This window comes from Gopherus evgoodei, chromosome 12, assembly GCF_007399415.2.
Source record: "Gopherus evgoodei ecotype Sinaloan lineage chromosome 12, rGopEvg1_v1.p, whole genome shotgun sequence".
NCBI lineage: Eukaryota > Metazoa > Chordata > Testudines > Testudinidae > Gopherus > Gopherus evgoodei.
Genome location: NC_044333.1, coordinates 122,286 through 138,273, shown reverse-complemented (window position 1 = coordinate 138,273; position 15,988 = coordinate 122,286). Strand labels below are relative to the sequence as shown.

Sequence of the window (15,988 nt, the reverse complement as noted above, 5' to 3'; positions counted from 1 at the left end):
ATGACACGGGCCAGCCGAGGGTGTTCATTGCACTGGAGACGTAGCCTAATGTTATGTCTACATGTGATTAAAACACCCAGGGCACTTGTCTCAAAGCCTAGGTCAGCTGACTCAGGCTTATAGGGCTTGGGCTGCAAGACTATAAAATTACAGTGCAGACATATGGGCTTGAGTCCAACCTCTGAGACCCCATGAGGGGTGAGGGTTTCTGAACCCAGGCTTCAGCGTGAAAACAAATATCTGCACCACGGTTTTTAGCCCCTCAGCTTTAGCTCCATGAGCTAATATCAGATGACCCAGGCCAGCCCTGCTGCCATCTTTATCCCAGGAGAGATGGACTCTAAGGATACGTCTCCATTGCAATGCAAGCCCAATGTAAGCAGGTGTGGCACGATGTGCTCAAAGCAGCACCCTGCAAGTCCCATATTCACACTGTCATGTAATGATGACATGGTTTCTACAAGTCTGCCTTGTGAGGTATCATTTCAAAAGTCTTGATCTGTTGAACATTAATATCTTGTTGGATTGTGTGTGCTAGCATTGGTTGGGAAGTTATGAAGTTTTGCTCTGTGTGCGTTACTGAAATATGTTATGAGGTTGGGAAATGCCCATCACCAACCTTTCAGGTGTGAAAATGGAGAAGCCAGACTCGCTGCTGGCCCATTGAAGGTGTCCACACTCCCAAGGACTATCACAGGAACCGTGTACAATGCAGGCTTCTCCGAGATAGCACAGAGACAATGGACGCTGCTTGACTCACATGGTAGTAAAGGAGCTTCCTAACAAGTTGGAAGAAACTATGAAAGAAGGGAAGAGACATCATGACTTGGCCTCTCTCCCCCACAACTCAGCATCTGGAAACACACCTGGAGGACAAAGGCTGAACTGAACTGACTCAGAAATCAGAAGAGAATAATAATAATACATTCAGACCAAAGTCCCCAACCAGACTAGTATTGGTTTTTCAGCAGAAAATTTTCAGTTTGGGGAATTTTGTTTTCTCAGTCAGACCTTGCTAAGGGAAGCAGGGATAAAATGTTGGAGTTGCCTCCTTCAGAACAGCTTGGCCTAGACACTAGCTCTGGTTCACTGTTGTGGCCTTGTTCAGGATGGGAGTATTTTAATTATTTGGGAAGGTCCCAGGGTGTTTGGGGGAGATTATGAGGTTGTTACCTTTTGAGATAAAAACTAAGAAATATAGGACTAGAGAATTTTTTTAGAAATCTGGGATTTAGACATTTTATTTAAAGCAAAGGGGGGCTGGAGTTTCTGATACGGCTTTTGATTGCAAGAAGCAACATTGTTTGATCTGTCATTGTTTTCTATAAAGGAGTGGTGAAGACTAAATGCATCTGATAAGGATGGGATTTGAGCCCATGCGTGCAGAGCACAATGGATTAGCAGTTCATCACCTTAACCACTCAGCCACCTCATCTGAGCTGTCAGGAAAAGGGACAGGAGGAGAAATCTAAGACCAGCAGAGATAGGGACACGAAGGAGTTTTTAAATACTAAGCGGAAGCAGGGGCTGAATGAGCTCCCTCCTCACATCTAGTGAGGAGCTGGGGAAAGACTTCAGGAACATACCGTGTTTGCATAGACACACCTACTCTGCCTAGGTATGCAGCATGGTAGGTCCACTTTCCCAAAATGACCAGTTTTGGATGGTGGTGGGTTACAAATCACTTTAGAATTGAGTGGAATGAAATGTTATCATCTTTCCTGCATGAGTGAGGGGCAGCAGAACATACCTAGTCCATCCTGATGGAGGGGTAGGTGGGTGAGGAATAGCTTTTATTGGACTGCAGAGAAGTGATTGAGAATGTCACCCTAAACCAGTGATCTCTAAACATTTCACACTCTGCCCTCTTATAGATGGTTGTGGCCCCTCGGAAGCCACGGTCGAGATCTGGGGCTGGGAGTGGGGCTGTTGCTTGCTGGGGAGAGGGGTGCAGACAAGGGTAAGGGGGTCGAGGCCTAGCTGGAAGCCAGAGGCCCAGGCTGAGGGTGGGGTTGGGAAAGAGCTGGGACATAGTGGCTGAGTGGTGCTACCTCAATGGGGGCTGGCTCAGGCCCTGAGTTGCCCCCATGAATTTTCCTCTGTGTCCCCCTAGGAGAGTCATGCCCCATATTTTGGGGACCACTGAACCCTACTCACTAATCGGGCTAGTGATGCCAAAGCCCAAAGAAAGGGAGAACAAGTTTGAGACCCCCAGCACTGGAACCATGTGAAGGGGCTGCAGGACAGGGGCATTGGCTGGTGGCACAGGGAATTAAGGACAAAGGGGGCACAGTAGGGGGCAAGAGTTAGGGACTGAAGGAGGTGCAAGGTTTGGGAGTGCAGGAGCTAGTGGTAAAGGGGGATTGGGGATCGTCCAGGGGCAATGGGAAAGTGCCAAAGTACAAGCTTTGCCCAGGGGACCATTTCCCCAAATGCTGATCTGAGCAAACAATTGGAAATGACAATTCAGTGAGAACAGAACCATAGTATAGAAAAGCCCCTTTGTTAAGTGGTTGTTGCTGAGTGCTTAGGGAGATGGGTTAGAAAGCAACGGGCGTCTTTCTGTGGAGCTTTAATTCTTGCCTGCTGGGCAAAGCTGGCATGTGGTGTCTCCATGTCTGTACTTTCAGTGTCTGATCACTCAGGGACCAAGTCTAGACATATTCAGAGGCTCTATGCCAGGGTTTCTCAAACTTCCTTTCACTACAGCCCCCTTCTGCCCCAAAAAAACTTACTACGTGGCCCTGGAAAGAGGGATCAAGCCCCTCCAATTAGTTAAACAAAAGTGAAAAGGTACAGTGACTAAAGTGAAATCCCTGCAAGCTGCATGGGTGCTTTTTCAAGACACCATAAAAGAGGCCCAACTTCAATGTACACCCCAAATTAAGAAACACAGTAAAAGAACTAAAAAAGAGCCACCGTGGCTTAACAACCGTGTAAAAGAAGCAGTGAGAGAGAAAAAGACTTCCTTTAAAAAGTGAAAGTCAAATCCTAGTGAGGCAATAGAAGGGAGCATAAACACTGCCAAATTAAGTGCAAGAGTGTAATAAGAAGAGCCAAAGAGGAGTTTGAAGAACAGCTAGTCAAAAACTCCAAAGGTATTAACAAAATATTTTTTAAGTACATCAGAAGCAGGAAGACTGCTAAACAACCAGTGAGGCCCCTTGATGATTGAGATACAAATGAAGCACTTAAAGACGATAAAGTCATTGCAGAGAAACTAAATGGATTCTTTGCTTCAGTCTTCACGGCTGAGGATAGTAGGGAGATTCCCAAACCTAAGATGGCTTTTGTAGGTGACAAATCTGAGGAACTGTCACAGACTGAAGTGTCACTAGAGGAGGTTTTGGAATTAATTGATAAACTCAACATTAACAAGTCACCGGGACCAGATGGCATTCACCAAAGAGTTCTGAAAGAACTCAAATGTGAAGTTGCGGAACTAAGGTTTGTAACCTGTCCTTTAAATTGGCTTCGGTGCCCAATGACTGGAAGTTAGCTAATGTAATGCCAATATTTTAAAAGGGCTCTAGAGGTGATCCCAGCAGTTACAGACCGATAAGTCTAACGTCGGTACCGGGCAAATTAGTCAAAACAATAGTTAAGAATAAAATTGTCAGACACAGAGAAAAACATAAACTGTTGAGCAATAGTCAACATGGTTTCTGTAAAGGGAAATCATGTCTTACTAATCTATTAGAGTTCTTTGAAGGGGTCAACAAATATGTGGACAAGGGGGATCCAGTGGACATAGTGTTCTTAGATTTCCAGAAAGCCTTTGAGAAGGTCCCTCACCAAAGGCTCTTACATAAATTAAGCTGTCATGGAATAAAAGGAAAGGTCCTTTCATGGATTGAGAACTGGTTAAAAGACAGGGAACAAAGGGTAGGAATTAATGGTAAATTCTCAGAATAGAGAGGAGCAACTAGTAGTGTTCCCCAAGGGTCAGTCCTAGGCTCAATCCTATTCAATTTATTCATAAATGATCTGGAGAAAGGGGTAAACAGTGAGGTGGCAAAGTTTGCAGATGATACTAAACTACTCAAGATAGTTAAGACCAAAGCAGATTGTGAAGAACTTCAAAAAGATCTCACAAAACTAAGTGATTGGGCAAAAAAATGGCAAATGACATTTAATGTGGATAAATGTAAAGTAATGCACATTGGAAAAAATAACCCCAATTATACAATATGATGGGGGCTAATTTAGCTACAATGAGTCAGGAAAAAGATCTTGGAGTCATCGTGGATAGTTCTCTGAAGATGTCCACGCAGTGTGCAGAGGCTGTCAAAAAAACAAACAAGATGTTAGGAATCATTAAGAAGGGGATAGAGAATAAGACTGAGAATATATTATTGCCCTTACATAAATACATGATACCCCCACATCTCGAATGCTGTGTACAGATGTGGTCTCCTCACCTCAAAAAAGATATTCTAGCACTAGAAAAGGTTCAGAAAAGGGAAACTAAAATGATTAGAGGTTTGGAGAGGATCCCATATCAGGAAAGATTAAAGAGGCTAGGACTCTTCAGCCTGGAAAAGAGGAAACTAAGAGGGGATATGATAGAGATATATAAAATCATGAGTAGTGTGGAGAAAGTGGATAAGGAAAAGTTATTTAATTATTCCCATAATACAAGAACTAGGGGCCTATGAAATTAATAGGAAGCAGGTTTAAAACAAATAAAAGGAAGTTCTTCTTCAAGCAGCGCACAGTCAACTTGTGGAACTCCTTGCCTGAGGAGGTTGTGAAGGCTAGGACTATAACCAGGGCCATCACCAGGCCCCAGTGCGCCAAGGGCGTGCTTGGGGCGGCATGCCGTGGGGGCACTCTGCCGTTTACCGAGAGGGCAGCAGGCGGCTCCAGTGGACCTCCTGCAGGCATGCCTGCAGAGGGTCCGCTGGTCCTGCAGCTCCGGTGGAGCATCCGCAGGCATGCCTGCAGGAGGTCCACCGGAGCCGCGGGACCAGCGAGCTGCAGAGCACCCCCCGTGGCATGCCGCCTTGCTTGGGGCAGCGAAATGGCTAGACCTAGCCCTGATTATAACAGTGTTTAAAAGAGAACTGGATAAATTAATGGAGGTTAACTCCATAAATGGCTATTAGCAAGTGTGGGTAAGGAATGGTGTCCCTAGCCTCTGTTTGTCAGAGGATGGAGATGGATGGCAGGAGAGAGATCACTTGATCATTGCCTGTTAGGTTCTTTCCCTCTGGGGCACCTGGCATTGGTCACTGTTCGCAGACAGATACAGGGCTAGATGTACCTTTGCTCTTACCTGGTATGGCTGTTCTTATGTTCTCCACACTGAGCAGAGGCAGGGGAGACAAAGCCAGAGCCCTGCCCCAGTTGGGGGAGGGGAAAACCAGAGCTTGAGGGATTCAGCCCTGGGTGGTGGGGCTCAGATTTTTGGCTTCAGCCCCAGGCCCCAAGAAGTCTAATGTCAGCCCTGGTGACCCCATTACAACAGGGTTATGACCCACTTTGGGGTCCTGACTCACAGTTTGAGAACCACTGATCTATGCTGATGGGAGAGAGTTTTCCTGTGGGTGTAGTTAATCCACTTCCCCAAGAGGTGGCAGCTATGTCAGTGGGAGAAGCTATATCGATGGGTGTGTAAGCTGTGGTGTTTACCACATTTAAGAAGTTTAATGAAACCTCATTTTTAAAACCACCTGTGGTCTGGGAATGGCAAAGGAGCTCGATGAAGCAGGGTCTTTCTTTCAAAGTCCTGGAAATCACAATTCTATACTCCTGTTGTCATAGGTATATAGCTTGGTAGTAGAGTACTTAACTACAGCTCAATTGGTCCTTGGTTCAAACCCCAGTGTTCTCTTATAACCTTCTTTCTTTTTTTAAAAAAAGGAAAACATTTTCATTTCCATTCTCCATTATGTTCAGGAGCTCCACTATACAGGGATGCTTGAAATGGATGTAAACACTCAACATTTCACTGTCCAAACATAAAAACCTAGCAAAGCTGTCCATCAGCTGAAATCAGTTCCAATCCTCTAAGTGTCTAGTTTATGTTTTCATCAATTAAACAAAGGTATCATATGAATGTACATTTGCAGATCCCTCTTCTCCAGGAACTATGCTATGCAGAAGAACAAGAACCACATCCAGCTGCAGTCCAGGAGTCTGATGACCAAAGAGCCAACAAATGTTCTGAGGGCTGGAGAAAAATGCCTTCTAGTGAGCTATTGACCCTGTTACACTTATCAAAAGAAGATTGAAAGGTGACTTCATTGAAGTGTTGAAGGGCGTTAATGGAGAGAAAAGATTGGATATGAAAGGGCTCTTTAATCTAGCAGAGAAAGGCATAACAAGACCCAATGGCTGGAAGGTGAAAAGAGACAAATTCATATTACAAATAAGACACAAATATTCAACAGCCAGGATGATTCACTACAGGAACAAGCTACCAAGGAAAGTGATGGATTTGACATCTCCTGATGTCATTTAATGAAGACTAGATGCCTTTCTTGAATGTGTTTGCTCCAAAAGTAGCTATTGTGTCATACATGAGGCATGTGATATGCAGGGATCAGATTGGATGCTCTAATGGTCTCTTCTGGACATAAAGTTGACTAATTTCTGAAAAACTGATTGTACCATTGGGAGCAGCGTCTGATGTTTTCTGTCTAGCCGGCTTGCTTCCTAGAAGGAATGCTCCTTGAGTGGGGTGATCAACAGGGAGTAGCACAAACCTCCAAAGTGCCTGGCCAGGGGCAGAACATTAGCACAGCAAGGGAGGGGTGTGGCAGTGACATCACAAAGGCCTTTTGCAGGACCTCAGACTATTGGTCAAAGGTGATGGGGAGGTGGTGACCTCAGAGAGAGATGCTGACATCAGCCAGGCAGGACGGGGCGAAGGGACAGGGAAACCTCAGAGACCCCTGTGTCTTTGCTTCAGAAAGTCTCCTTCTTCAGGTCTCTCTTTGAGGACTGAGACAGTATTTGAGTTCAGGTACGTGAGCGCCAGGAGGAACCTCTTTCGTGTTTTCCCCTTCCCTTTTTCTGATTTTACTAGAAAACAACTGTCCCTGTTTAGAAGGTAAGAGCCTCCTCGAGGTTTGAAACTGTTCAGTCTGATCCATCAGGTGACAGTTGAATTCTAGGCATGGAAAACACGAGCTTAAAGAGGCCGAATTTTATTCTGCACCTGGAATTTTGTCCCTTAGAATCACTGGGCACATTAGGGTTTGTCCTCTTTGTTTCATCTTTTCCTCCCTCCCTCCCTCTCTCCGTTCTCTTTGTCTCTTGCTTCTTTTGTCCTTTCTCCTGTTCCCCTCCCAACACCAGGATGTGTGTGTGTGTGTGTGCGTGTGTGTTGCCGGGGAGTGCTCTGCAGCTACCACTGTGGGAGGTCCACCAAAAAATGTGGGGCTGAAATAGAGCTCGGGCAGTGATCCCCACCGGTGACCTGGGCCATCCTTTGGGCTCTCTGATGAGAACTCTCAGCCTCCCATCCTCAGTCTCTACCCTGACTGGCTGAGCAGGGGGTTATTGTCAGGAAGGAGTCTCAGGTTCTTGTTCTTCTCTTTTAAGACCAAGTAAATAGGTCATAACCAGTCATACGTTTGACAAATTTTGCTGCTTTCTGCATTAATGGTCTCTGAGCAGTTCATGATTCTCTCTAACATTGCAGTTCTCCTCAAATACTTGCTTAATAATTACTGTGCACTGATGTTGGTCTGGAGCTCATGTGAGAGCACTTTATTCAGGTCATTCAATGTCTGAAATTCAAGATCTGATGGTTAGTTTGAAAATAAGGGCTCTTGGGTCCTATTCCCAACTCTGCCAATGGCTGGCTGTGGCCTAAGACAAGTCAATTCTCCTTTGTCAGCCTTAGCTTCTCCCTCTTTCAAGTAGGGATAATAATGATCCGCTCCTACCTACCTCACGGTGGGTGGAGGATAGGGATCCATTGGAGAGTGTCACTAGGAGTAGTGCGTAATATGAGGTGTCCTATCACGTTTACTCAGAGTAGATTATGACATCATAGAATAGCTAAAATAGTCTTTTTTATTTGTATTTTTTTATTTTGAAATTAAGAGCAGGAACTATTTAGCTCAGACTGAAGCATCTTATCTCATGTTTGAGATCTAAGTGTCTCCCCTTTGTGTGCAAAGAGACAATTTAACACACTATGACAAACAGGAGATGCTTTTGTTTTGCAACAAAATCTTTTTGCAAAGAAATTTGGTCCCACTTGTTTTGATTTTGAGAAACAAACTGGTTTAATCTGAAGGGGATTTTCTGACAGAAATGGTTTCAATGAAATTTCCCCACCATCTCAATTCCTGGGCTCTATCCCTGCCTCTGGGGGGCGGTGGTTACTGTTTGTTAGAACAGGAGTCAGGACTGGTGGCTTCTCTTTATGGCTCTGCCATAGCCTTGCTGTGTAGGCCCTTGGGTAGGTCACTTCCCTTCTCTGGACCTCTGGCTCCTCCCCATCTATCCAATGGGAACAGGGACAATTCTCAAACTCAGGGCAGTTGTGAGCCTGAGTGAGATAAGGGGTGTTAAAGCCCTCTGTGAAGGAGAAAGGGGAGTTTCACGGTGTTTAGCACCAAGGAATTCTGAAGTTTGCTAAAATGTCTAGTCTGTGGAAACAAGAAATGGTCGGGATCAAACTTTTTAACCACTGCCTTTTTTAAAGCCCATTCAGGGATGTGAGTCCCTGTCTTTTAGGTGCCTGGGGTTCTTTGCCAGCAGGAGAGAAGAGGTTCCTGCCTCTGTTTTTGTGGCCTTAACAAACCAGGCTTTGTGCCCCAGTTCTTGTCTGAGATCCCTGAAAAAGAACATCTTCCCATCCATGAACAAGATAGGACCTATCGTTAAAAGGGGAACAAAGAGACCCCTGGGACTTACAGACTAGTTAGCCTCACTTCCACAGCTGGAGAGATACTGGAATACATTCTTAAACAATCAGTTTGTCAGCAGCACCTACAGGATACTTTGGTTCTTAGGACTAGTGAGCATGGATTTTTCAAGAACAAATCATTCCAAACCAATCCTCTTTCCTTCTTTGGCAGGGTTCTGGGCCTAGTGGAGGTGGGTATACAGTAGATGGGATCTATCTCATTGTTACTAAGACTTTTGACACAGTCCCGTAGGACAGTCTCACAAGCAAATGAGGGAAATGCGGTCTAGACGCATTCAGTGTGATGTGGGTGCATAGCTGGTTGAAAGCCCAGACTCCAAGAGCCCTTCTCCATTTTTGGCTGTCCAACAGAGAGGGTGTACCTGTTCGGCAGGGATCCGTCTGGGGTCTGGTAGATGCTGCTCCGTACTCTGGAGAGCGTCTGTATTGCTCTGTCAACCCCTGGTCTTCACTGAGCCAGTCTGGTAAGGTCCCAAGTGCCCCCTCTGGCTTGGCTGCTGAGAGTCTGTGCAGACATCAACCCCCCTGCCAGCCCCACAGGCAGCAGCAGCGCCAGCCCACCCAGCACCACAGGGGCACTCAATGCACTTCCTGTGGGGAAATGGCTCCTTGGCATCCAGTTGCTAGAGTGAGAGCCAGGAGAGAGCAGTGTCTGGCTCATCTTGGGGGAGAGAAGAGACCTGATGAGTACGTATCGCCCTCTGTCTCCCCCACAATGCTGATCAGTTTTATTTTCATAGTGATAGTCAGTGCTTCCCTTCAGGGCCAGCCCTAGAGGGGTCTGGGGTCCGGGACAAAACCCCCCTTTCCTCCCCAGGCCCTGCCCCCACTCTACTCTTTCCCCCACCATCACCTGTGGGATTTCCACAAGGCCATCCAGACTGGGGAGCCAGTCAGCATGTGACTGTATGACCGGATCAAGCGACAGCTGGCCGAGTTCCAGGAGATGAGTCGGCAGTGGTTGATTTGAGAGGGAGCACCGAGTGAAGGGAGGGGTGGCCTCTCCTGACATTTTTGCAGACTGCAGGGAATGGAGACAAAGCAGAGGGATGCTGGGACTCAGGGCAGGTCCCCACCGCCCTGATGGTGCAGGACCACAGTCGCTGGAGGAGGAGAGAGAGTTCCGCGAGAGGAAGCTGCTGGTGGGAAGCAATAAGTGCAGAGTGCAAAGCAGCTTCCTGAGAGTCACAGGAGTCTAAAAAGTTAACTAGCAGCAGGTCCCATGGTGTAATAGGCAGCACTTAGGACTCTGAATCCTACAATCTGAGTTCAAAACTCAGTAGGATCTCTGGCAGGTATGTTGGTTTCCTGCAAAGCCCTGAAGCTCAATGTGCTTGGTCCCTCTCTCAGGAAGAACTAGAGTGAGGTTTTTCTCCCTCATGCTGGGTGACAGATGCCCACTGGAGACAGGTCTTTGCTCAGGTCGGTTCAATAGGTTGGCCGCTATAGGTTGGGTTCCTAGAACTTAAGTCTGGCTAGAGAGTCCTGTGGGTTGACCTCATGGTTGTTTCTCACTGCTTCACCTGATGTCCACAACTTTGGCCCCTGCAGCTGCCATGCTCTTCCTCTTCTGCACATGGCATATAAAAGAAAGAGTGCCAGGGCCAGGCGTCATAATCAGGGAAAGGCGGGGTGGGGAAGAGTCTCAGGCTACCCTGGCACTGCTCTGCTGGCCATCCTGTCTACTCTGGGATATCTTGTGGTCTCACCAGGAGTGGAACAGGCTCCCTGTAAGCAGGGTCTCACAGAGGATTCGGGGGCCTAGGGCAAAGCAGGGGAGCAGACATAAAAAAGGCATCACTGGCTGTGGCGCTTGTACTCATTGGGCTGTATCCAAGTCTTCAGTGGCAGCAGGACCTTTGCTCGCTCTGCATTTTTGGCAGCACTTAAGGACTCGATGCTACCTGCCAGCGCGAGAGCTCATAAGGTGCTAATCCAGATAGTGGTGGCTGGGTGGCAAGCAAGGCTAAAAAACCAGCAGAGTGGTGCAGTGGAAGCATGCTGGGCCCATAACCCAGAGGTCAATGAATCAAAGCCATCCTCTGCTATGCATGTGTTTGTTTCTTTTCCTTCTGGGCCTTCAAGCCAGGCGGTGACCAGCAGAGCACCAAGAGCCTGGGCCATGAGGCAAGAGGTGCCTGAGGTGAGGCCAGGGACCTCCCCGGCACCTCTGGCTGCCTGGGCTGAAGGCAAAAGGCAGGCCTGGGCATGGTGAGGGCCTCCTGTCCCGCAATGAGGCTGCACTGGTCCCCTTTTCCCCCCACACCAGCAGGCGGCTGCTGCGGGAGAACACGAGGGAGGCTCTCGGGACGCCAGGCAGTGCTGTGTGTGTGGCTGTCAGGGGAAAGAACGGGGGCTCCCGACTCGACCTGTCATTGACTCGCGTGGCTTTAAGCGCCGTCAGTCGGGGTGGGCCAGGCTGTGGACGTGACTCAAGCTTGGGCAGCATGGCCGCACTTTCCTGACGAGGCATGAGGCACAGTGTAAAGGGAAGTGGGAGGGAGGTGTCTTTGAGCCGGCGTGTCTCATCCGCTTCTCCCTTGCCGCTTGGGTGGAGGCAGGAAGGGAGCGAAATGATCCCGGCGGAAGGTTTTGCGCTCGACCTTGAGGATTAAGCCTGAGCTTCCAGCACAGCTGCCAGGAGATGGGTTTCTGAATTGCAAACAGCCTGCTCTTTGGGCCACCAGTTGACAGGACTACCGACACTCCAGTGGAGGAGGAGATGCCTCAGGGTGTATCTGACACACCAGTGGAGGAGGAGGCTCAGGGTGGACACAGCCAGCTGGTTACTTCTAGCAGCAGGCAGTGCTCCACCGCTGCTGCGAACCCTCCTGCTGTGGTAAAAGATAACCGTTATGCTCTTCTTGATACAGGAGAGAAGAAATCACCCCCAACAGTTAAGGGGGTGAAGCCTCGTACCCCTAAGGCTGGGAGGTCTGCTGCCACCACTGATAAGAAACGTAGGGTAGTGGTGGTTGGAGACTCTCTGCTGAGGGAGACGGAGACACCCATCTGTCGCCCTGACCGTTCATCCCGGGAGGTATGCTGCCTGCCAGGGGCCCGTATCCAAGATGTTACAGAGGCTTTGTCGAGGATTATCCGGCCTTCTGACTACTACCTCATGCTACTCATCCATGTGGGCACAAATGATACTGCGAGGTGTGACACTTAGCAGATCAAGAGTGACTACAGGGCTCTGGGAGTACGGGTTAAGGAGTTTGGAGCGCAGGTGGTATTCTCTTCGATTCTTCCTGTTGAGGGTAGACGTCCGGGCAGAGACAGATGCATCGTGGAGGTGAATGCCTGGCTGCGAAGATGATGTCGCCAGGAGGGCTTTGGCTTCCTCGACCACGGGATGCTATTTGAGGAAGGACTGCTAGGAACAGATGGCGTTCACCTTTCGAAGAGGGGAAAGGCCTTATTTGCGCACAGACTGGCTAACCTAGTAAGGAGGGCTTTAAACTAGGTTCGACGGGGACAGGTGAGCAAAGCCCACAGGTAAGTGGGGAACAAGACCTGGGAGATGGGTTGGAAACAGGAGGTTGCACGGGCTATAATGGCAGAGAGGAAGGAGGGTCAGGGCAAAGCTGGGAGGCAAGATCAAACCAGTATCTTAGATGCCTTTATACAAATGCAAGAAGTATGGGTAATAAGCAGGAAGAACTGGAAGTGCTAATAAATAAATACAACTATGACATTATTGGCATTACTGAAACTTGGTGGGATAATACACACGACTGGAATGTTGGTGTGGATGGGTATAGTTTGCTCAGGAAGGATAGACAGGGGAAAAAGGGAGGAGGTGTTGCCTTATATATTAAAAATGTACACACTTGCACTGAGGTGGAGATGGACATAGGAGACGGAAGGGTGGAGAGTCTCTGGGCTAGGCTAAAATGGGTAAAAAACACAGGTGATGTCATGCTGGGAGTCTATTACAGGCCACCTAATCAGGCGGAAGAGGTGGATGAGGCTTTTTTCAAACAACTAACAAAATCATCCAAAGCCCAAGATTTGGTGGTGATGGGGGACTTCAACTATCCAGATATGTGTTGAGAAAATAACACCGTGGGGCACAGACTATCCGATAAGTTCCTGGACTGCATTGCAGACAACTTTTTATTTCAGAAAGTTGAAAAAGCTACTAGGGGGGAAGCTGTTCTAGACTTGATTTTAACAAATAGGGAGGAACTTGTTGAGAATTTGAAAGTAGAAGGAAGCTTGGGTGAAAGTGATCATGAAATCATAGAATTTGCAATTCTAAGGAAGGGTAAAAGGGAGTACAGCAGAATAGAGACAATGGATTTCAGGAAGGCGGATTTTGGTAAGCTCAGAGAGCTGATAGGCAAGATCCCATGGGAATTAAGACTGAGGGGAAAAACAACTGAGGAAAGTTGGCAGTTTTTCAAAGGGACGCTATTAAGGGCCCAAAAGCAAGTTATTCCGATGGTTAGGAAAGATAGAAAATGTGGCAAAAGACCACCTTGGCTTACCCTTGAGATCTTGCAAAATAAAAAGGCGTCATATAAAAAATGGAAACTAGGTCAGATCACGAAGGATGAATATAGGCAAATAACACAGGAATGCAGAGGCAAGATTAGAAAAGCAAAGGCACAAAATGAACTCAAACCAGCTATGGGAATAAAGGGAAACAAGAAGACCTTTTATCAATACATTAGAAGCAAGAGGAAGACTAAGGACAGGGTAGGCCCACTGCTCAATGAGGAGGGGGAAACAGTAACGGGGGACTTGGAAATGGCAGAGATGCTTAATGACTTCTTTGTTTCAGTCTTCACTGAGAAGTCTGAAGGAATGTCTAGTATAGTGAATGCTTACGGGAAGAGGGTAGGTTTAGAAGAGAAAATAAGGAAAGAGCAAGTAAAAAATCACTTAGAAAAGTTAGATGCCTGCAAGTCACCAGGGCCTGATGAAATGCATCCTAGAATACTCAAGGAGTTAATAGAAGAGGTATCTGAGCCTCTAGCTATTATCTTTGGAAAATCATGGGAGATGGGGGAGATTCCAGAAAACTGGAAGGGGGCAAATATAGTGCCCATCTATAAAAAGGGAAATAAAAACAACCCAGGAAACTACAGACCAGTTAGTTTAACTTCTGTGCCAGGGAAGATAATGGAGCAGGTAATCAAAGAAATCATCTGCAAACACTTGGAAGGTGGTAAGGTGATAGGGAATAGCCAGCATGGATTTGTAAAGAACAAATCGTGTCAAACTAATCTGATAGCGTTCTTTGATAGGATAACGAGCCTTGTGGATAAGGGAGAAGCGGTGGATGTGATATACCTAGACTTTAGTAAGGCATTTGATACAGTCTCGCATGATATTCTTATAGATAAGCTAGGAAAGTACAATTTAGATGGGGCTGCTATAAGGTGGGTGCATAACTGGCTGGATAACCGTACTCAGAGAGTAGTTGTTAATGGCTCCCAATCCTGCTGGAAAGGTATAACAAGTGGGGTTCCGCAGGGGTCTGTTCTGGGACCGGTTCTGTTCAATATCTTCATCAACGATTTAGATGTTGGCATAGAAAGTACGCTTATTAAGTTTGCGGACGATACCAAACTGGGAGGGATTGCAACTGCTTTGGAGGACAGGGTCAAAATTCAAAATGATCTGGACAAATTGGAGAAATGGTCTGAGGTAAACAGGATGAAGTTCAATAAAGACAAATGCAAAGTGCTCCACTTAGGAAGGAACAATCAGTTTCACACATACAGAATGGGAAGAGACTGTCTAGGAAGGAGTATGGCAGAAAGAGATCTAGGGGTCATAGTGGACCACAAGCTTAATATGAGTCAACAGTGTGATACTGTTGCAAAAAAAGCAAACATGATTCTGGGATGCATTAACAGGTGTGTTGTAAACAAGACACGAGAAGTCATTTTTCCGCTTTACTCTGCGCTGGTTAGGCCTCAACTGGAGTATTGTGTCCAGTTCTGGGTACCGCATTTCAAGAAAGATGTGGAGAAATTTGAGAGGGTCCAGAGAAGAGCAACAAGAATGATTAAAGGTCTTGAGAACATGACCTATGAAGGAAGGCTGAAGGAATTGGGTTTGTTTAGTTTGGAAAAGAGAAGACTGAGAGGGGACATGATAGCAGTTTTCAGGTATCTAAAAGGGTGTCATCAGGAGGAGGGAGAAAACTTGTTCACCTTAGCCTCCAATGATAGAACAAGAAGCAATGGGCTTAAACTGCAGCAAGGGAGATTTAGATTGGACATTAGGAAAAAGTTCCTAACTGTCAGGGTAGTTAAACACTGGAATAGATTGCCTAGGGAAGTTGTGGAATCTCCATCTCTGGAGATATTTAAGAGTAGGTTAGATAAATGTCTATTAGGGATGGTCTAGACAGTATTTGGTCCTGCCATGAGGGCAGGGGACTGGACTCGATGACCTCTCGAGGTCCCTTCCAGTCCTAGAGTCTATGAGTCTATGAGCTGAAAGCACTGAGGCCAAGAGGCAGCAAAACAGGACCTTTGAGGCTCCCAGCAGCTTTCAGGGAAGTAGCACGGCCTTTCCACCATCCCTGGGTGGGCTTGAGCCACCATCCTTTCGGTTAACAGCCAAACGCGCTGACCCATTGCGCCACGTACAAGCCAGGCTATATTGAGCACAATCAGCTCAGGGTCCAGTATAGCACATGCATGCAGCACTTAGACAAGAAACAGCAAGGAACTGGACTGGTATGGAGTGAAAGTTCTGTGGGAAGGAACCAAAAAGAGCACTGGGGCTGCGGTCTAGCACTTGCATACACTTTCTTTGGCTTGTTTTCCTCTAAGAGTTAGCAGGGTGAATTTCTTAGTCACAGCTCAGTGGGTGGGTTTATGCAAATTCTGGACTCTGAGACTTGGAGCTGGGGTGCACAACTTTCAGGGTGCATGCACCACCTCAGCAACTAAGCTTTGCTACCTCACTGCAGAACACCCCGCACACAGCAGCCTTTTACATATCAGGACCAAACTGTGCCAGGACACAGGTGTAGCCACTTAAACCTAGGGCCCACAACTTCATTACTAACAACAATTCAAAGACATTCAAACTGGCCTCTGTCTTTACACACCAGGGACAGCAGGAAGGAAC

At 47.1% G+C, this 15,988-nt stretch overlaps 1 non-coding gene across 1 annotated transcript; it reads right to left on the bottom strand.

The window, feature by feature from the left end:
* Positions 1 to 1,353: 1,353 nt before the first annotated feature.
* Positions 1,354 to 1,435, bottom strand: TRNAS-GCU. Its single transcript has one exon. It is a non-coding gene; the product is annotated as a tRNA-Ser (tRNA).
* Positions 1,436 to 15,988: the final 14,553 nt, after the last annotated feature.